This window comes from Vicia villosa, unplaced genomic scaffold (assembly GCF_029867415.1).
Source record: "Vicia villosa cultivar HV-30 ecotype Madison, WI unplaced genomic scaffold, Vvil1.0 ctg.000059F_1_1_2_unsc, whole genome shotgun sequence".
In the NCBI taxonomy this organism is placed as follows: Eukaryota; Viridiplantae; Streptophyta; class Magnoliopsida; order Fabales; family Fabaceae; genus Vicia; species Vicia villosa.
The window spans coordinates 49,392-65,406 of NW_026704989.1; the positions used below are offsets into that span (position 1 = coordinate 49,392).

Genomic DNA, 16,015 nt, shown 5'->3' on the forward strand with positions numbered 1-16,015 from the left:
CATTCTTTCTAAACCAAATTACTTCATTGTTCAAAGAAACAGTAGGAGTGAGATTAATAACATGCACTGCCGTGTAAAGTGCCTCGCCCCAATGGTTATTTGGCAAATAAGCTTCAGAGAGCATACACCTTACTCTCTCAATCAATGTTCAATTCATTCTCTCTGCTAAACCATTCAATTGAGGAGTTTTAAGAGGAGTCTTTTCATGTGCAATACCATATTTCTTGCAATATGAATCAAATGGTCCACAATACTCACCACCATTATCAGGACGAACACATTTCAACTTTTCACTTGTCTGCCTCTCTACCAAAGCATGAAATTCTTTGAATTTCTCCAATACCTGGTCTTTTGTCTTCAAGGCATAAAACCATAGTTTCCTAGAACAATCATCAATAAAGGTAACAAAATAAAGTGAACCACTAAAGGATTTTACCTTTAATGGACCACAATCATTAGAATGTACCAATTGAAGTAACTTTGACTTTCTTAAGGGAGGATGTCTCTTGAAAGATACTCTAGTCTGTTTACCAGCCATGCAATGAGAATACTTCTCCAAATATGCATTCTTTAATCCAAGAAGAACATCCTTTTTGGCCAAAACCTTCAGCCCCTTTTCACTAATATGACTAAGTCTTCGGTGCTGTCATACCCAAATTTTTGACCCCCCTAAGATGTCACATCATATAGCATCTCACTTGCTTCATCAAACTCAAAGCAAAGACCCACGGCAGATGCTCGATCACCAAATCCTCGGCTTAGGGCTTCAAGCCAGGAAATTCAAGCAAAGGATCAATCAATGATTGAAATGATCCTCAATATAATCATAGAGGTCAAGATGCTTCATTCATCTACATGTGATATCCAATCTCAAGGCATGAAGCCTCAAGTCCATCAAAGGCACCAAATTAGGGTTTTAGATTCATTAGGGACTAAACTCAAGATTTTCACCTGGGAAGAACTTCAAGCTTCAAAATATGGTTCAAAGAGCTCAAGTATCTTCAAATGATTCCCCCATCAATATCTAAACCAAGATGTACTTCAATTCAAGTTCAACAACTCCCAATTTCATATGGTCCATAATTAGGGTTTTTGAACTAATTCACTTGAGAGGTTGACTTTTAGCCAAGACTTGGTTCCTTGGCTCAAATCATGGTTCAACAATCTTCAATAATCCATTGTGAGTCACTCATATCATTCATTTGGTTAGTAGAGATTGCCTCAGTTGAAAACCAGAAGATTACAATTCATCTGGAAAAAGTCAACTATTTGAGATCACCTTTGACTTTTGAGAAATTTGGTCAACTGTGGACTTCTAAGGATAAAAACCATTCACATATGATTATTTAAGCCATTTGATCAAGACAAATCAAAAAAATTAATCAAGGTTCAAAAAGTCAACCATTAGGGTTTTGACTTTCTAAGTAAAGAAATTGCATTCAAACTTTGAAAAGTCATAACTTTCTCATCCCGTGGCCAACTTTTCTCAACCAAAGTTCATTTTAAAGAGAAAATCAAGATCTATAACTTTGTCACATATAACTTTTTCTCAAAAATTCAACCATTTGAAATATATGGGTTCATGAATTTTCTTCCAACAAAGCTCATTTTGAAGAAACGAAGCGATACTGACGAAAAACTGAGATAATAGAGTAGTTTGCACTCATGGTGACCACCATGGTATTCACCATGCAAGGGGGCATGAGCGGTCCTCATCTCAATGGTCAGAAGACTAATTCTTACCTATTCTAACAGCATGGCATTCACCACGCACCAAACACGCTGCAGTTGAATTGGGCCAGGCCAAGTCTGCCCACTCCCTCAAATTTTTCCTATTTTGTTGCACACGAATTAAGCAAACTCCACCACCCTTTTAGGTTTTATTATCCATTTTAAATAGTTATTTAGGTTCTCCTTTTTGGCTATCCAACCTTAGCACAACTCTAGGCACACAGACCAAGATATGCAACTAGGTCTGGTTTGTTTCTTGGGAAGATGTTATAATCCTTAGCCATGCCTTTCTAAAGGAATAAAAGATTTTGCCCTACTAGAAGTAACATCCCTGCCCGAGTGACCTCCAACACCTAAACTATATAACCATTGTAGAATAATTTCTTTGAGATAAGTATTATAGCCAATTGCCAATTTACATTTTCTCCTAAGTATATCATGGATCCAAGAATACTTAATTAGCATGAGACTTTGGATCCTGTTGCAACTCAGTGATTATTTTTTGAAGATAAGAGTCTTATTTCCAATTACCATGAATCCTTCCCAATAGATCACTACTCGCATTGCTCAATGTTAATGCCAATAATTCAGCTCCATGTTTCATAGACAAATCATCAATAGTTAAATTAGAATAACCTTTTTTATACTGAATTTTGAAATCAAATCCCAGTAGTTTGGACACGCATACTAGTTGAAAAGGTGTGTTCAACTTCTGATCCCACACGTGTTTAATGGAATTTTGGTATGTTTTTATAATGAAAGGGGCGTGTGAAAGATATGATCCCCACTTTTGAACTACACACATTATAGCTAAAAGTTCCCTTTCACGCACATACATGGCTTGTTCCTTAGGCCCTAAGGACTTGCTAATGTAGGCAATGAGTTGTTGGTCTTGCATTAAAATTGCTCCAACTCCCTTACCAAAGGCATCTGTTTCCACTAGGGGTGGACATGCGGTCGGTTTGGGTATAACTCGGGCCCAAAATGTCAAACCATCCCAAACCATGGGTCCAGTTGTTAGGCCCAATTTCGACTGATTTGTATCTCAGTTAACTCGGATTCGGTTTTATCGGTTTATCAGTTAATACGGATCGATTTGTTCGGTTACATGATTATTAAATTTTTTAAATAAAACTATCTTGCATTATAAATATTTTAAATAAAACTATCCTGATAAAGTTTCCTGCACTATAAATAAAAGTTTCTTTTGCACAGGGATATATTTTCATCAACCTGGCAGCAGTCATAACATAAACATAACATCTAATATTACATCATAAAGAAAAACGAATATAAAAAAACGAATATAAAAACGAATATAAAAAAACTTATAATATTTTGAAAAACGGTTTTAGAAAATCTATTTTTAAAAATACAAAGAAAAAATCTATTTTTTTAAAGCTGAAACAAACTGGCCCCTACTTTATATAGTTCAAATTGTTATCTAAATTGGGTGTTAAATGTTATGGCATCACTTTCAAACAATATAGTTCAAATATTTGTTATTTATATTGATTTGTTTGTATTTTCATCTTTATCATTTTAGTGTGGAAAGAGATCCAGACCATTGTGAAAAAGGATTTATCACAAAAAATCTTAAAAATAAAGTTATGCTTATTTAATTGAAAACGTGTTACTTGCTAGAAATTATATCAAACTCAAACCAATAACACACAAGTTTAAACCAACATTCTCGGCATCCATAGATATAGGACTAATTATGTAAATATTTGCATAGTATACACATTCAAAGGATATAACAAATAAAAATGGGAAAAACAACAAATATCCTGTATTATAAAAATAGTGTAAAATATTTTAAGTAGCATAAAAGTAATTATAGTAATTTAAATAGTATTAAATGTGAAATTTTTATTAAATTCTTATTTAAGGTAATTTAAAATTTGAAAAAAGTTAAAAGCAAATGTATAGTGTACACATTCAAAGTATTTCAGACATATAAAAAATGAAAAATAATTAATATTCTTAATGTAAGGAAAACAATAAAATTTGTAAAAATAATTTATATCAATGACTTAGTTAAATGTATATCAACAAACAAAATTAATATTTCAAACACACACAAAGTAAGTTCCGGTAAATTCTACGAATAAAGTCATGAATAAAAAATAAAATCATATTTTTTACTTATTTATTACTTTTTCCAAATTTTTTCCGACAATTTTATTCAAGATAAATAGAGGAACATTTGAGTCATTTACATTACTACTCATAGTTAGAGTAATACCTTCGTCATCCTCTTTCCCATTTTCCTTGTTATTTGAAAAAAAAAGTTGTGTCTCTTTATCAATCAAAGGATGAACAGTATATGCAATACCAATTTAATTGAGTCTTCAATCGTAAACGAAGGTTCCGAGGACACCGATTTTAGCTTTGCCTTCAACAATTCTATTTTTTCGGATAGAATCATTCAACTCGAAATCATGAATGATCTTTTTGAAGAGAGTTGCTCCACAAGTGCCAATCGAACTAGCCTTGGTAAAAAGAGAAGGGAGGACATTCAGAAATACAATGGTATACACAGAGATTTTTTCATTTCATATGTTTTCTTGTTGTTTAAATGCTTTTTAATCATTTCATCTTCTAGAGTTGGTACCATGCTTTGAACCAAACGTAATTGTGATTCAAAGAGAATATGAGTTAGAAATTTATGATTGATGTCAAATGAAGCACATTAGGTTTCCACAAACTGAAAAGGAAATTTATTTTCTATGTTAAATGAATGCAATCATACATAGATATGTTTTTCAAAAGGGCTGAATTATTCAAGATTACTAAGGCGAACATTTTTCATGATGTAGATGTAGATGCATTGGTTGAAGGCTTGAAGCCTCCACTGCCGGTACTTGAATAACTTTAAAACCTATTTCTCAATTTTATGATTTTATTTACTTATTTTAAGAATTACCACATTACAAAGTCATGGATGCAACATCATTAGTTGGTTTGTCTATGTTTATTAGAATATTAAATTTTTTGACACTGATTGATTTTGCAGTTTGATAATCTTATTGATTATCCATTAAATTTCACAATCTAGTAATAGTTGTGAATCTTACCCATACACTGATTGAATTTTTTGTGTGGCAACACGATGTTAAGCTGAAAAAACACTTTTGTTTTGTTTGCAAGTTAAACATTTATTTTCAATATATGTTGAGTTTTCAATTCTGCTCACTAGTTTGAGTTGGAATTATTATAAATATAGGTGACGTGGCTGCAAATGCTGATGAGACTGCAAATTTTAACATGAACTACTCTGCAGTCCTTAAAGTGAAGACACTGCATGTTAGCTCCTCCATCCTAGCCGCGAAAAGCTAGTTCTTCTATAAGGTAGATGTCTCTTTTTTATTTGTCATATTTGAATATTTTTGATAAATATTATTTGCTTAGTCATGTGTATTATTTTGAAGCTCTTTTCTAATGGGATGAGGGAGTCCAAGAAGACTCGCATTACCATTAGAATCATTGCATCGGGTATAAACATATATAAAAAGTTTTTTAGATTATTTTCTTAGTCATATTTGTTTTCTCCAATAGTTTGGTTACTAATGTTGATTTATTTTTCTTTTTTCAGAAGAAGCTCCGTTCGTGGAGCTTTTGAAATTTATGTATAATATTTCTCTAAACATGACTTCACCGCCTAGTTTGCTAGATGTCTTGATGGTGGCAGACAAGTTCGGGGTAGCGTCTTGCATGAGATATTGCATTCGAGCATTGTTGAACATACCCATGACACCAGAGTCTGCATTGCTCTACCTAGAGCTTCCTTCCAGTGTCCTAATGACTAAAGTTGTTTGACAATTGGTTGTAGCAGCAAAAAAAGTATCTCCTTGCTCGTTATAAGGACGTCACAAAGTATGTGTATTTATTTCTCTTAGTTTAAATAATTTATATGATATATGATACAAATAATTTTTAGGATATGGTTGATATATTTATAATCGTCTACTAAATCATTTCTGATTTTTTAATGTTAATAAGTTTTGATATTGACCAGATATCAGGAGGAGCTAACGGGCTTGCCACTTGCTGGGATCGTCGCATTATTATCCAGCGATGAGCTGCAGGTTGCGTTTGAGGATGTAGTGTATGACTTTGTGTTGAGGTGGGCTCAAACCCAGTACCCAAGATTGGAAGAGAGGAGAGAAATTCTAAGAGCAAAGCTTATCCCCTTGATTCGCTTCCTATACATGACATGTCGAAAGTTGAAGATGGTCCAGAGTTGCAACGACTTCGAACATGAAATCACTTCTAAGCTAGTATTTGATGCCTTGTATTTCAAGGCTGAGGCACCACATCGAAAACAGATACTAGCAGCGGAATCGGCTTCCACTAGATGCTTCTTCATTGAGCGGTCATACAAGTACCGCCCTATTAAAGTTGTGGAATTCGAACTTCCACATCAACAATTTGTGGTTTACTTAGACCTGAGGCGGGAGGAGTGCGCCAACTTGTTCCCCTCTGGCCACGTATGTTCACGGGCCTTCCAATTAAGCAGTTTGGGGGTTTTCTTATCAGCGCACTACTGTATGGACCAACAAAGTTTCTATCATTGCTTCGGCTTTTGCTTTGGCATTCCAGAGAAGAAATCTACAAACTTTAGTGTTGACTATGAATTTGCTATTAGGTCGAGGCCATCCTTAGAATACATCAGCAAGTATAAAGGAAACTTTATATTTTTAACATGCAAAAGTTGGATTACATTTGGAACTCAACCGGTAACTCCGATTCTTGCTGATATATTCTAAGGTTGGCTTCAACCGAACAGAAAATTCATAGTCAACCCTGAAGTTTGCAGAGTCATTCTGCGGCATGCCAAAGCATAAGCCGAAGCAACGGTAGAAGCCCTGTCGGTCCATATTGCAATGCGCTGAAAAGGAAAACCCTGACCACCTAAATGAAAGGCCCGTGAACAGACGTGGCCAGAGGGGAACAAGTTGGCGCACTCCTCCTGCCTCAGGTCGAAGTATACCACACATTGTTGATGTGGATGTTCGAATTCCACAACTTAAATAGGGAGGTACTTGTATGACCTCTCAATGAAGGAACGATTAGTGGAAGCTGATTCCGCCGCTAGTATCCGTTTTCTTTGTGGTTCCTCAGCCTTGAAACACAATGCATCAAATACTAGCTTAGAAGTGACTTCATTTTCAAAGTCTTTGCAACTCTGGACTATCTTCAGCTTGCGACAGGTCGTGTATGGGAAGCGGATGAAAGGGATAGGCTTTGCTCTTAGAACTTCTCTCCTCTCTTCCAGACTGGAGTATTGGGTTCGAGCCCACTTCAACATGAAATCATACACTGCATCCTCAGATGCGACTTGCAGCTCATCGCTAGATAATAATACCATGACCCCAGCAAGTGAAAATCCCATCAGCTCCTCCTGATGTCTGATAAATAATAAAACTTATTAGCATTAAGATGGAGGAGTTGACATGCAGCGTTTTCACTTTAACGATTGTGGAGTAGTCTATGTGAAGATTTTCAGCCTCATCGCCTATATTAATAATAAACCAACTCAAACAAGTGAGCAAAACTTGAAACTTAACAATTATTAAAAATAAATGTTTAGCATGCAAGCAAAAGAAAAGTGTTTTTTAGCTTAAGACCGTGTTGCCACACAAGCAATTCAATTAGTGTACGGGCATGACTCACAATTATTGCTAGATTTTGCAATTTCATGAATTATCAATAAAATTATCAAACATCACAATCGGTGTCAAAAATTTTAACTTTTTGATAAACATTGTTAAATCAACTGTGCCTCCACGAGTTAAAATAAAAAATCATAAAAGATGAGAAATTATAAGAGATTATCCAAGTACCAGCCGTGGAGAATTCAACCATTGCATCCGCGTCTGGATCCTTCCGAAGTTTACGCACTGCACAGTTGTCTACATCAGATTTGCCCGATAACAAATCTGCTACCAAAAACACGAGAGAACATATAGTAGTAAGATGAAAAAGTGTAGAAAAATATATAACTTATTCACAAAATCATGTTTTATCGTTGCTCTGAGTCCTATCATAATGATGCAAAACAAATCATATTTATCTAGAATCACAAAGATCCAGTATTGAAACATATTTAGACATAATTCATAATAAAAGGAGTATTGAAAAGCCTCATATATTGCTCTTGACTTGACAGTAGACAAAATTGAGAACTAATCAACATAGCATTTTTACGACCACTGTATGCACCATTAAATATGGTATAGTATTGTTGAAAAAGCGCGCCTTTCTAATGCTGAACAATTCAGCACCTTTATGAAAACATAAGTATGATTGCATTACATTTCAGATAGAAATATTTTCCTTTTCAGTTTGTGGGAATTCTAATGTGTTCATTAGATTTGAGATTTAAATTTCAATTCATATCCTCTTTGTTTGCCTCTAACTTCAATTGAGTCACAATAAAATATGGTTCAAAGCATGGTAGCAACTCTACAAGATGAAATGAATAAATAAATATTAGTGTTGTCTTTCTGAATGTCATCCTTTTTCTTTTTGTCGAGGCTAGTTCGATTGGCGCTTGTGAAGGAAGTCTTGACATTAGAAGGAACTTCAATAAGATCGTTCACGATTTCCAGTTGAATGATTCTATCAGAAAAACTTGAATTATTGAAGGCAAAGCCAAGATTAATATCTTCAAAATCTCCGTTTCTAGAGACATCTGAGTCCATCACGATTAAAGACATACAATTTCTTACAATAAAAAACAAAGAAAACAAGAAAGAAGACGGTGAAACTAAAATATATAACTTCAACTATAAGAATATCTCAAATGCTCCACTAATTATACTGGATAAAAATGTTGAAAATGACAAGATAGGTACTCCTAGAATTAGACTTTGCTTATAACAGATTTTGGCTTGGTCCTCTCTTCTTTTGTTCTCTTTTTATGACTTAATTTTTTTTATGCTAATTATTTTTTAATTACTATTTGTGTAAATCCTTTGGCCTGTGTACACTGCACATTTTTTTTTATATATAAATAAGGAATATTTTCAAATACAAATAAGGATTATTATTATTTTTACCATTTTTATAATACAAATAAGGATTATTGTTATTTTTACCATTTTTATAATATAAATAAGGATTATTGTTATTTTTACCATTTTTATAATACAAATAAGGATTATTGTAACTTTTACCATTTTTATAGTACAAATAGGGATTATTGTTATTTTTACCATTTTTATAATACAAATAAGGATTATTGTAATTTTTACCATTTTTATAGTACAAATAGGGATTATTGTTATTTTTACCATTTTTATAATACAAATAAGGATTATTGTAATTTTTACCCTTTTTATAATACAAATAAGGATTATTGTTATTAGAGTAATACTATTTAGTACGAAAGAAATTGGAGAAGAAATGCAAGAATGGACACATGTCACTATATTATAGGGAAAATTTTAATTTATTTTTAATTTAATTTAGTTTTTAATAGGAATCATGGGGTGGTGGTGATAATGAATGGTTGAGATTTATTCTTGCCTTTCTTGTTTTTATATTTTCTTAACAATTAGCATTTTCCTTGTTAAGAAAATATAAAAACAAGAAAGGCAAGAATAAATCTCAACCATTCATTATCACCACCACCCCATGATTCCTATCAAAAAATAAATTAAATTAAAAATAAATTAAAATTTTCCCTATAATATAGTGACATGTGTCCATTCTTGCATTTCTTCTCCAATTTCCTTCGTACTAAATAGCATTACTCTTGTTATTATTACCATTTTTATAAAACAAATAAGCATTATTGTTATTTTTACCTCCTTTTTTTTTTCAGAATCATTTGAATCTAATGTAAACTTGAGAAACATATTACCATGTAACTTATTTTTTCATTCATTCATATGGCCTCTAAATTTACAACACGTACTTATTTTAGAGGGCAACTAAGTATTTTTCATCATATTTTTTTGAATAATTGTGTTTGTATTTATCATTTTTCCTTTCACACTTATTCTACGGTATGTACCACTCACACAAGATAATTTATTCTTTCTTCTTCATTCCTTTCTTCTTCTCTATCCCTCTCACGCTCTCAACCACCACTATTCTTCGCATATCACAAAAATTTAATCATTCGATTTTCTTTTTTTTTCTATTTCCCACAATCCCTTTATCTTCTCCCTGTGTCATTTACGTCTTAGAAATTTTCAAATAATATCTATTAAGAATTTGGATTAAAAAAATTGGACTAAATTTGTGAGTAGTTGTCATTATGAGTTTAAACTGGGCTTTAAGGGATTAAACATCTCATATGATATGAAGGGGCGGATCTACCTTTATAGCATTGGGGGTTCAAGCCCCCACACAAAAAACAAATAATTAAGTCAATAACACTAAGTTTTTTCTAGCCCCCATTAATTTATCTAGGTTTATCTATTTACATTTACTCACTCAAATTCAACTTTTCACTTTTTCAACTTTCTAATAAATTTATCTAGGTTTATCTATTTGTTTCTTAATTTAAATTTAATATTTTTTATTTTTCTTTATTTAATATTCTTCTTTTCATAATTCTTCAATTTTTTTCTCTTTCGTTTTCTATGACCCATCTTCAATATTTAAAATTTAAATTTTTTATTTAAAAATTAATTATTATTTGTCTATATTGCATTCACTCACTATTTAAAATGTTAGTATATTTTTTATTTTAAATTTATTTTTAAACATCAAACCTATATACATATACATATAAATTTTAATATTGGTAGCATCTAGCATGAACCACCATTTAAATGCTTCACCATAGACCATAAATAATAGCCACTAGATCATATAAGATATAAGATTTATAGTGTACCTCTTCACACACATTTTTTTCCCTTTTTCTTTCTATTCTCTTCTATCTTCATCCTCTTTTCCAGAAAACCAGTTTGGATCAAAAATTTTACAGAGAAATTTATATCAAACAACTTTGGGCTTTGAATAATGATTTAAACATCTCATATATACTAATTGAATTAATTTCAAAAAATTGGGTGAAAACATTTCCTCGCTCAACTCTCTCACATTCATATTGCATTTTAAGGAATGTTCTTTTTCTTCTTATTAAGTTTGTCAAGCAACCAAAAAAATAAAGAAAGCAAAATTAAAAACTTTTCTCTCAAAAATCAAACCCACTTTATATAAAAACAAAAAAACAATCTTTTACCAAAAAAAAAAAATTATAATTTGAGTGATGATTAAGGTGTGAAAGAGAGAGTTGATGAATGGTTATGGAATACAAATTTATATCTAAAAGCTAGTTTAAATAAGAACACTTCTATTCTTAAAACATGTGTTTCTTTATCTTTAGAATCATCTTTTCTAAAAAAAGGAAAATGGTGTACAAATTCACGAAGACATTGGACGAGTGGAGTACCATGAAAAAATGGTGAGAAGGAAATACATATCAAGAGCCACGCTTTGGTGATGGGCAAAGAGGTGCTGCTGCCGGGTCAGTTTAACAATACCACAACAATACTTAAGAATAGAGAACCAAGAAATAATTATTGAGTGTACATCTCTATAATAAGATCCAATGTAAATTTTTTAATCTAACGGTAAATAATAATGGTGCATGGGCGAGGGATTTAGTTGCACCCTCACCTTAGAAATCACCTTTAATATTATATAAATGAAAAAAAAAATATTTGGCTATATATAGTGTAACATTTGACATTGTTAATTATGAACAACTTATTACAAAATTTTGAAATATTAATCTCGTAGAGGACGATTAAAATTTATAAAAATTGGTATACATTTTGATTTTTGTTTTTCTTTATAGTTATGTATATTTAAAACAAATTGCAATATTTTTAATTAATATACATTATTTATTTAGCCCCCATTAACAAAAATGTCTGAATCCGCCACTGAATATGATATGAAGGTTTACTCAGTAGTATAATTGTCTTATAATACTTCAAATGTCAAATTCTTATCTAATATGATATAAACTGTTTTTTAAGTTGCAATTCAATTTTTAAATATTTAATCTATTAAAAGAAGAGAAAATAATTAGAGTAAAAAGATATATTTTGTTGCCATACAATAAACAGAGACGGAGATCTGATCCCATTCCGTTTAATAAATTCATTCTGAGCCCGTAGTAAACTATATTCTCAAGGTGGTTGTGAATTTGTGATAGTGAGATTTGTGAAGAAAGAGAAAAACATGGTTGTTTATAGGAGAGATCCAAGAAAATTGAATGTTTTTATTTTTGATTTTCTTAATCAAGTCTAGATAGCAAAACAGGATGCACACTTAATAACAGGATGTACTGGTGTTGAGTCTATGCTATTATACATCAACATTAGGGGTAGATTGCTTGGCTTAGTAGTAAAGTAGCAGTGGTGTTCCTGTAAAAGTGGAGAGTAGTAGCGCTTCGTCGGTGTGGAATTTAGTTCAAAGCGAGTGTTGGCAGTCGGCGGTAGTGAGGTCCGAAATAAGTGTTGGCAGTCATTGTTTTTGAGGTAGTATCGCAGTCCAGTTGTAGTTTTTTCGGCATCAGTATCATGTTGTGTTGTATCGGTTTTTGATCTGGTTTTCGGTAATTTTGGAGGGGTCCTAGCTGTTTTGGTTGGAATTGTGTATCTGTTGGATTGTTGGCAACGGAGGGGTGGAAGCATATACTGTTAAGACAGCAACTTCTTGTTTTTTCATTAGTAGTTTTGGTGTTAATTTTGTAACCTGTCTTGGTGTGTTTCTTATGTTGTATTTTTAATTTAGCTGCAACACTGCTTGTGATTGCAGTTATTCAATAATATATTTCCTTTGGCTTTGAAAAAAAAGTGGAAATTGATTTCAAACGTTGCATTCATCTACAAAATGAAAAAGCAGTAGAATAATATACTTTTCTCCAAAGAAAACAAATTCACATTATCCAACTTAAATTAATGGATACTGTAGAATTTACCACCTATAAAACACAATCTTTTACAAAGGGAAACATAATTTAGGGTAAAGACAGAAATGTGAAAGGGGGAGAATTAATGAATTGTTATAAATTATATTACAGATTTAGGGAACCATCTTTATGTAACATCAATTCAAATTAATACAAAAGCTAACTTAAATCTGGATATTTAAAGTGTGACTATTTTAATTTTCAAACCCTGTATTTTTTTATTCAAATGCATCTTTTCTGGATTAAAAAATGGCAAGATGGGAGGGGGAATTCCAAAAGGAAAGACACGTGAATAACCATGTCTTAGTAGCTATCAAAGGATTCCGCCGTACCGGTTTCAGAATTTGCAACATTTGAGATAGGAAAAGATGAAATAATTATTGAGTGTGTAGGTCTATATTAAGATTTAATATGGCTTTTTTAATCCAACGGTGGCTAGTAATGGCATATGGATGAGGGATTTAATTGGATCCCATTCTATTCTATAACCATAGTAATGGCTAGTAATGGGTTATATTTACTACAGGAGTAAGTTATTATAACTTACTTCAAATTTTGACCATTGATTCTTTTCAATCTAGATTGAGAAAAATCAATGGTTTAAATTTGGAGTAAGTTATAATAACTTACTCCTGAAGTAAATATAACCCCCTCTCTCTCTCTCTCTCTATATATATATATATATATATATATATATATATATATATATATATATATATATATATATATATATATATATATATATATATATATATATATATATATATATCACTACAAGAAAAAGACTGTTTAGCAGGGGGTTAAACCCCTCCCAACTATCAAAAACCTCTCACAAATCATAAATTTGCGAGGGGACATCACCCCTAACTAAACAGGGGATCGCAAATAATTAGCGTGGAGCTTTACACCTCACTAATTTAGCTTGGGGCTAACCCCCTCTTAAATTGAAAATTCAAATTTAACTTGTTTCTAGGTCATAGTCGTAGGCACGGTGCGTGCAGAGGTAGCTACAGAGTACTGTGTCAGCATTTAGCCAGGGGTTAAGCCCCTAGCAAATTTCTGCTTTTTGGATTTTGTGAGGGGTTTATCCCCACGCAAATTGCATATTGTAATATTAAAAAAATATATAATTATCATAAAATTAGTATTATAAAATTATATATATATATATATATATATATATATATATATATATATATATATCAATTTTATATATAATTTGACATTAGTATAATAAATAAATATTTATTTTAAATTTTTGTAATAATAAATTAAAATAAAATAATTATAAAATCGAACATGATTAACATTGAAATAATCTCCTCCATGCAAACACTTATAAACATACAATTTTTTATTCTAATAATTTTTTTAAGTAAATATACACTTATAAATATACTATAAACACTTATAAACAAATATTTATTCACACTTATCAACCACATAAAAAAAAGAGAGTGTATTATTATATCTGCAACATCTAACACAACAACCACAAAAAAAACACAATATCATAGAACAACAACCATCAAAATAAAAAATGGAAAAAAAAGTAAATGACCATTGTCATCGTAGAACTAATCTAATAGTCTCTGATTTCGACCCTGCAGCTGCGAATCCCCTTGTGCTACAGACCAAAACACCCTTCAACCGCTATTTTTCCATGTTCTTCTTATATCATTTTTCTGTTTTCATATTGTTGCATTTTAGATTGAGAAAGAGAAAGAGAAAGTGAGAGAAAAAAATATGGGAGAAAGTGAAAGAGTGAGAAAGAGAATATGGGAGAAAGTGAAAGAGTGAGAAAGAGATAGAGAATGTTTACAGGAAAAAGAGAAAAATGAGAGAAAGAGTACGTTCTGCACTTTTTAGATTTATAAAATATTTGCTAGGGGCTACCCCTCACAAATGAAAAGGCAATAATGACAAAAAAAAATTTGCTAGGGGCTGCCCCTCACAAATGAAAAAGCAATAATAACAAAAAAAAATTTGCTAGGGGTTACCCCACACAAATGAAAAAGCAATAAAGACAAATAACTTGGTAGGGGCTGCTCCTCGCAAATGAAAAATAATACTGACAAATATTTTTATTTCGTTTTCTGCTTTGCGAGGGGATTAACCCCAAGCAATGTATTAATTTAGTGAGGGGCTTTACCCCTGGCAAATATCCCCTAGCTAAATAAGGTATTTCTTGTAGTGTATATATGGAGCATATCAAGTGAGAGCATTTTATAATGATAAATATTGCTCATGACTTTATAATTGACAAAATTCTAGATTGCAATTCACCGCAGCTATGAGATCACGCGGTCACACTGTCACAATAATGAGCATTTTATAGTGATAAATACTGCTCATGACTTCATAATTGACAAAATTCTAGATTGCAATTCACCGCAGCTATGAGATCACGCGGTCACACTGTCATGGCTTTAAGTATATTAAATTAAAATCAGACAATGTATATTTTCAATTCAAAAGGTTATATTAGTTGCAAAATTAATTATGTATTATATTTGGACCACTGGATTGAAATCCAACGGTCTTCATTATTGTGACTGCAACATGTTGTTGACTTCATTGACTTCAGGCAATCCAATTTCCAAAATTCTAACATCAATGAACATATCCCAAAAATTGAGAACTAATCAATATACAATTTATATAACTACAACATATACTATTAAATCCGAATTTTTCTTTACCCACCTCCCTATGGGGTCACCCCCAGCGAAAAACCAAAACTGCCCCTGCTTCGGAGATTCATCTCCGAAGTTATTTTTTTTTTGAATTTTTTTTAACTTCGGTAATGCATCTCCGAAAACACCAAAAAAGTGGTGTTTTCGGAGATGCATCTCCGAAGTTAAAAAAAATTTAAAAACGTGAATATTTTCGGAAGTTCATTTCCGAAAATATTCCTGCATATACAAATTTCTCCCCTTCACTATTTCATCATTTTTCTCCAAAACATCTCAAAACCCTCTCCAAAACCCAATCAATCTCCATCCATTTTTCGCCCTAAAATCAAGTTTCAAACCGTTGATCACGTTAAAGGGAGCATAGAAAGCTACAATTTCAGGTAAACATCATTCATTTCATCCCCTATTTCACTACATTGATTGATAAATTTTATGCTGAAACTGATATGGTTCGGAAGTTCACTTCCGAAATATATTACCTAATAAATTTCGGAAATGAACTTCCGAAATATGCCTTGGCAGTTAAAAAAAAACAGTTTTGGCCAATTTTGCTAATTTATTCATTTGTTAGGTAAGGTGCATCCGGACAACATTGTGCGAGACGATGGAGTATTAGTTCCGGAAATTGTCAACGTTAATA

General features: G+C 31.9%; 2 pseudogenes; one reads left to right on the top strand and one right to left on the bottom strand.

The window, feature by feature from the left end:
- Positions 1-4,175: 4,175 nt before the first annotated feature.
- Positions 4,176-6,428, top strand: LOC131623241 (BTB/POZ domain-containing protein POB1-like; annotated as a pseudogene).
- Positions 6,429-6,434: 6 nt separating this feature from the next.
- LOC131623243 (BTB/POZ domain-containing protein At2g46260-like) lies at positions 6,435-7,129 on the bottom strand (annotated as a pseudogene).
- Positions 7,130-16,015: the final 8,886 nt, after the last annotated feature.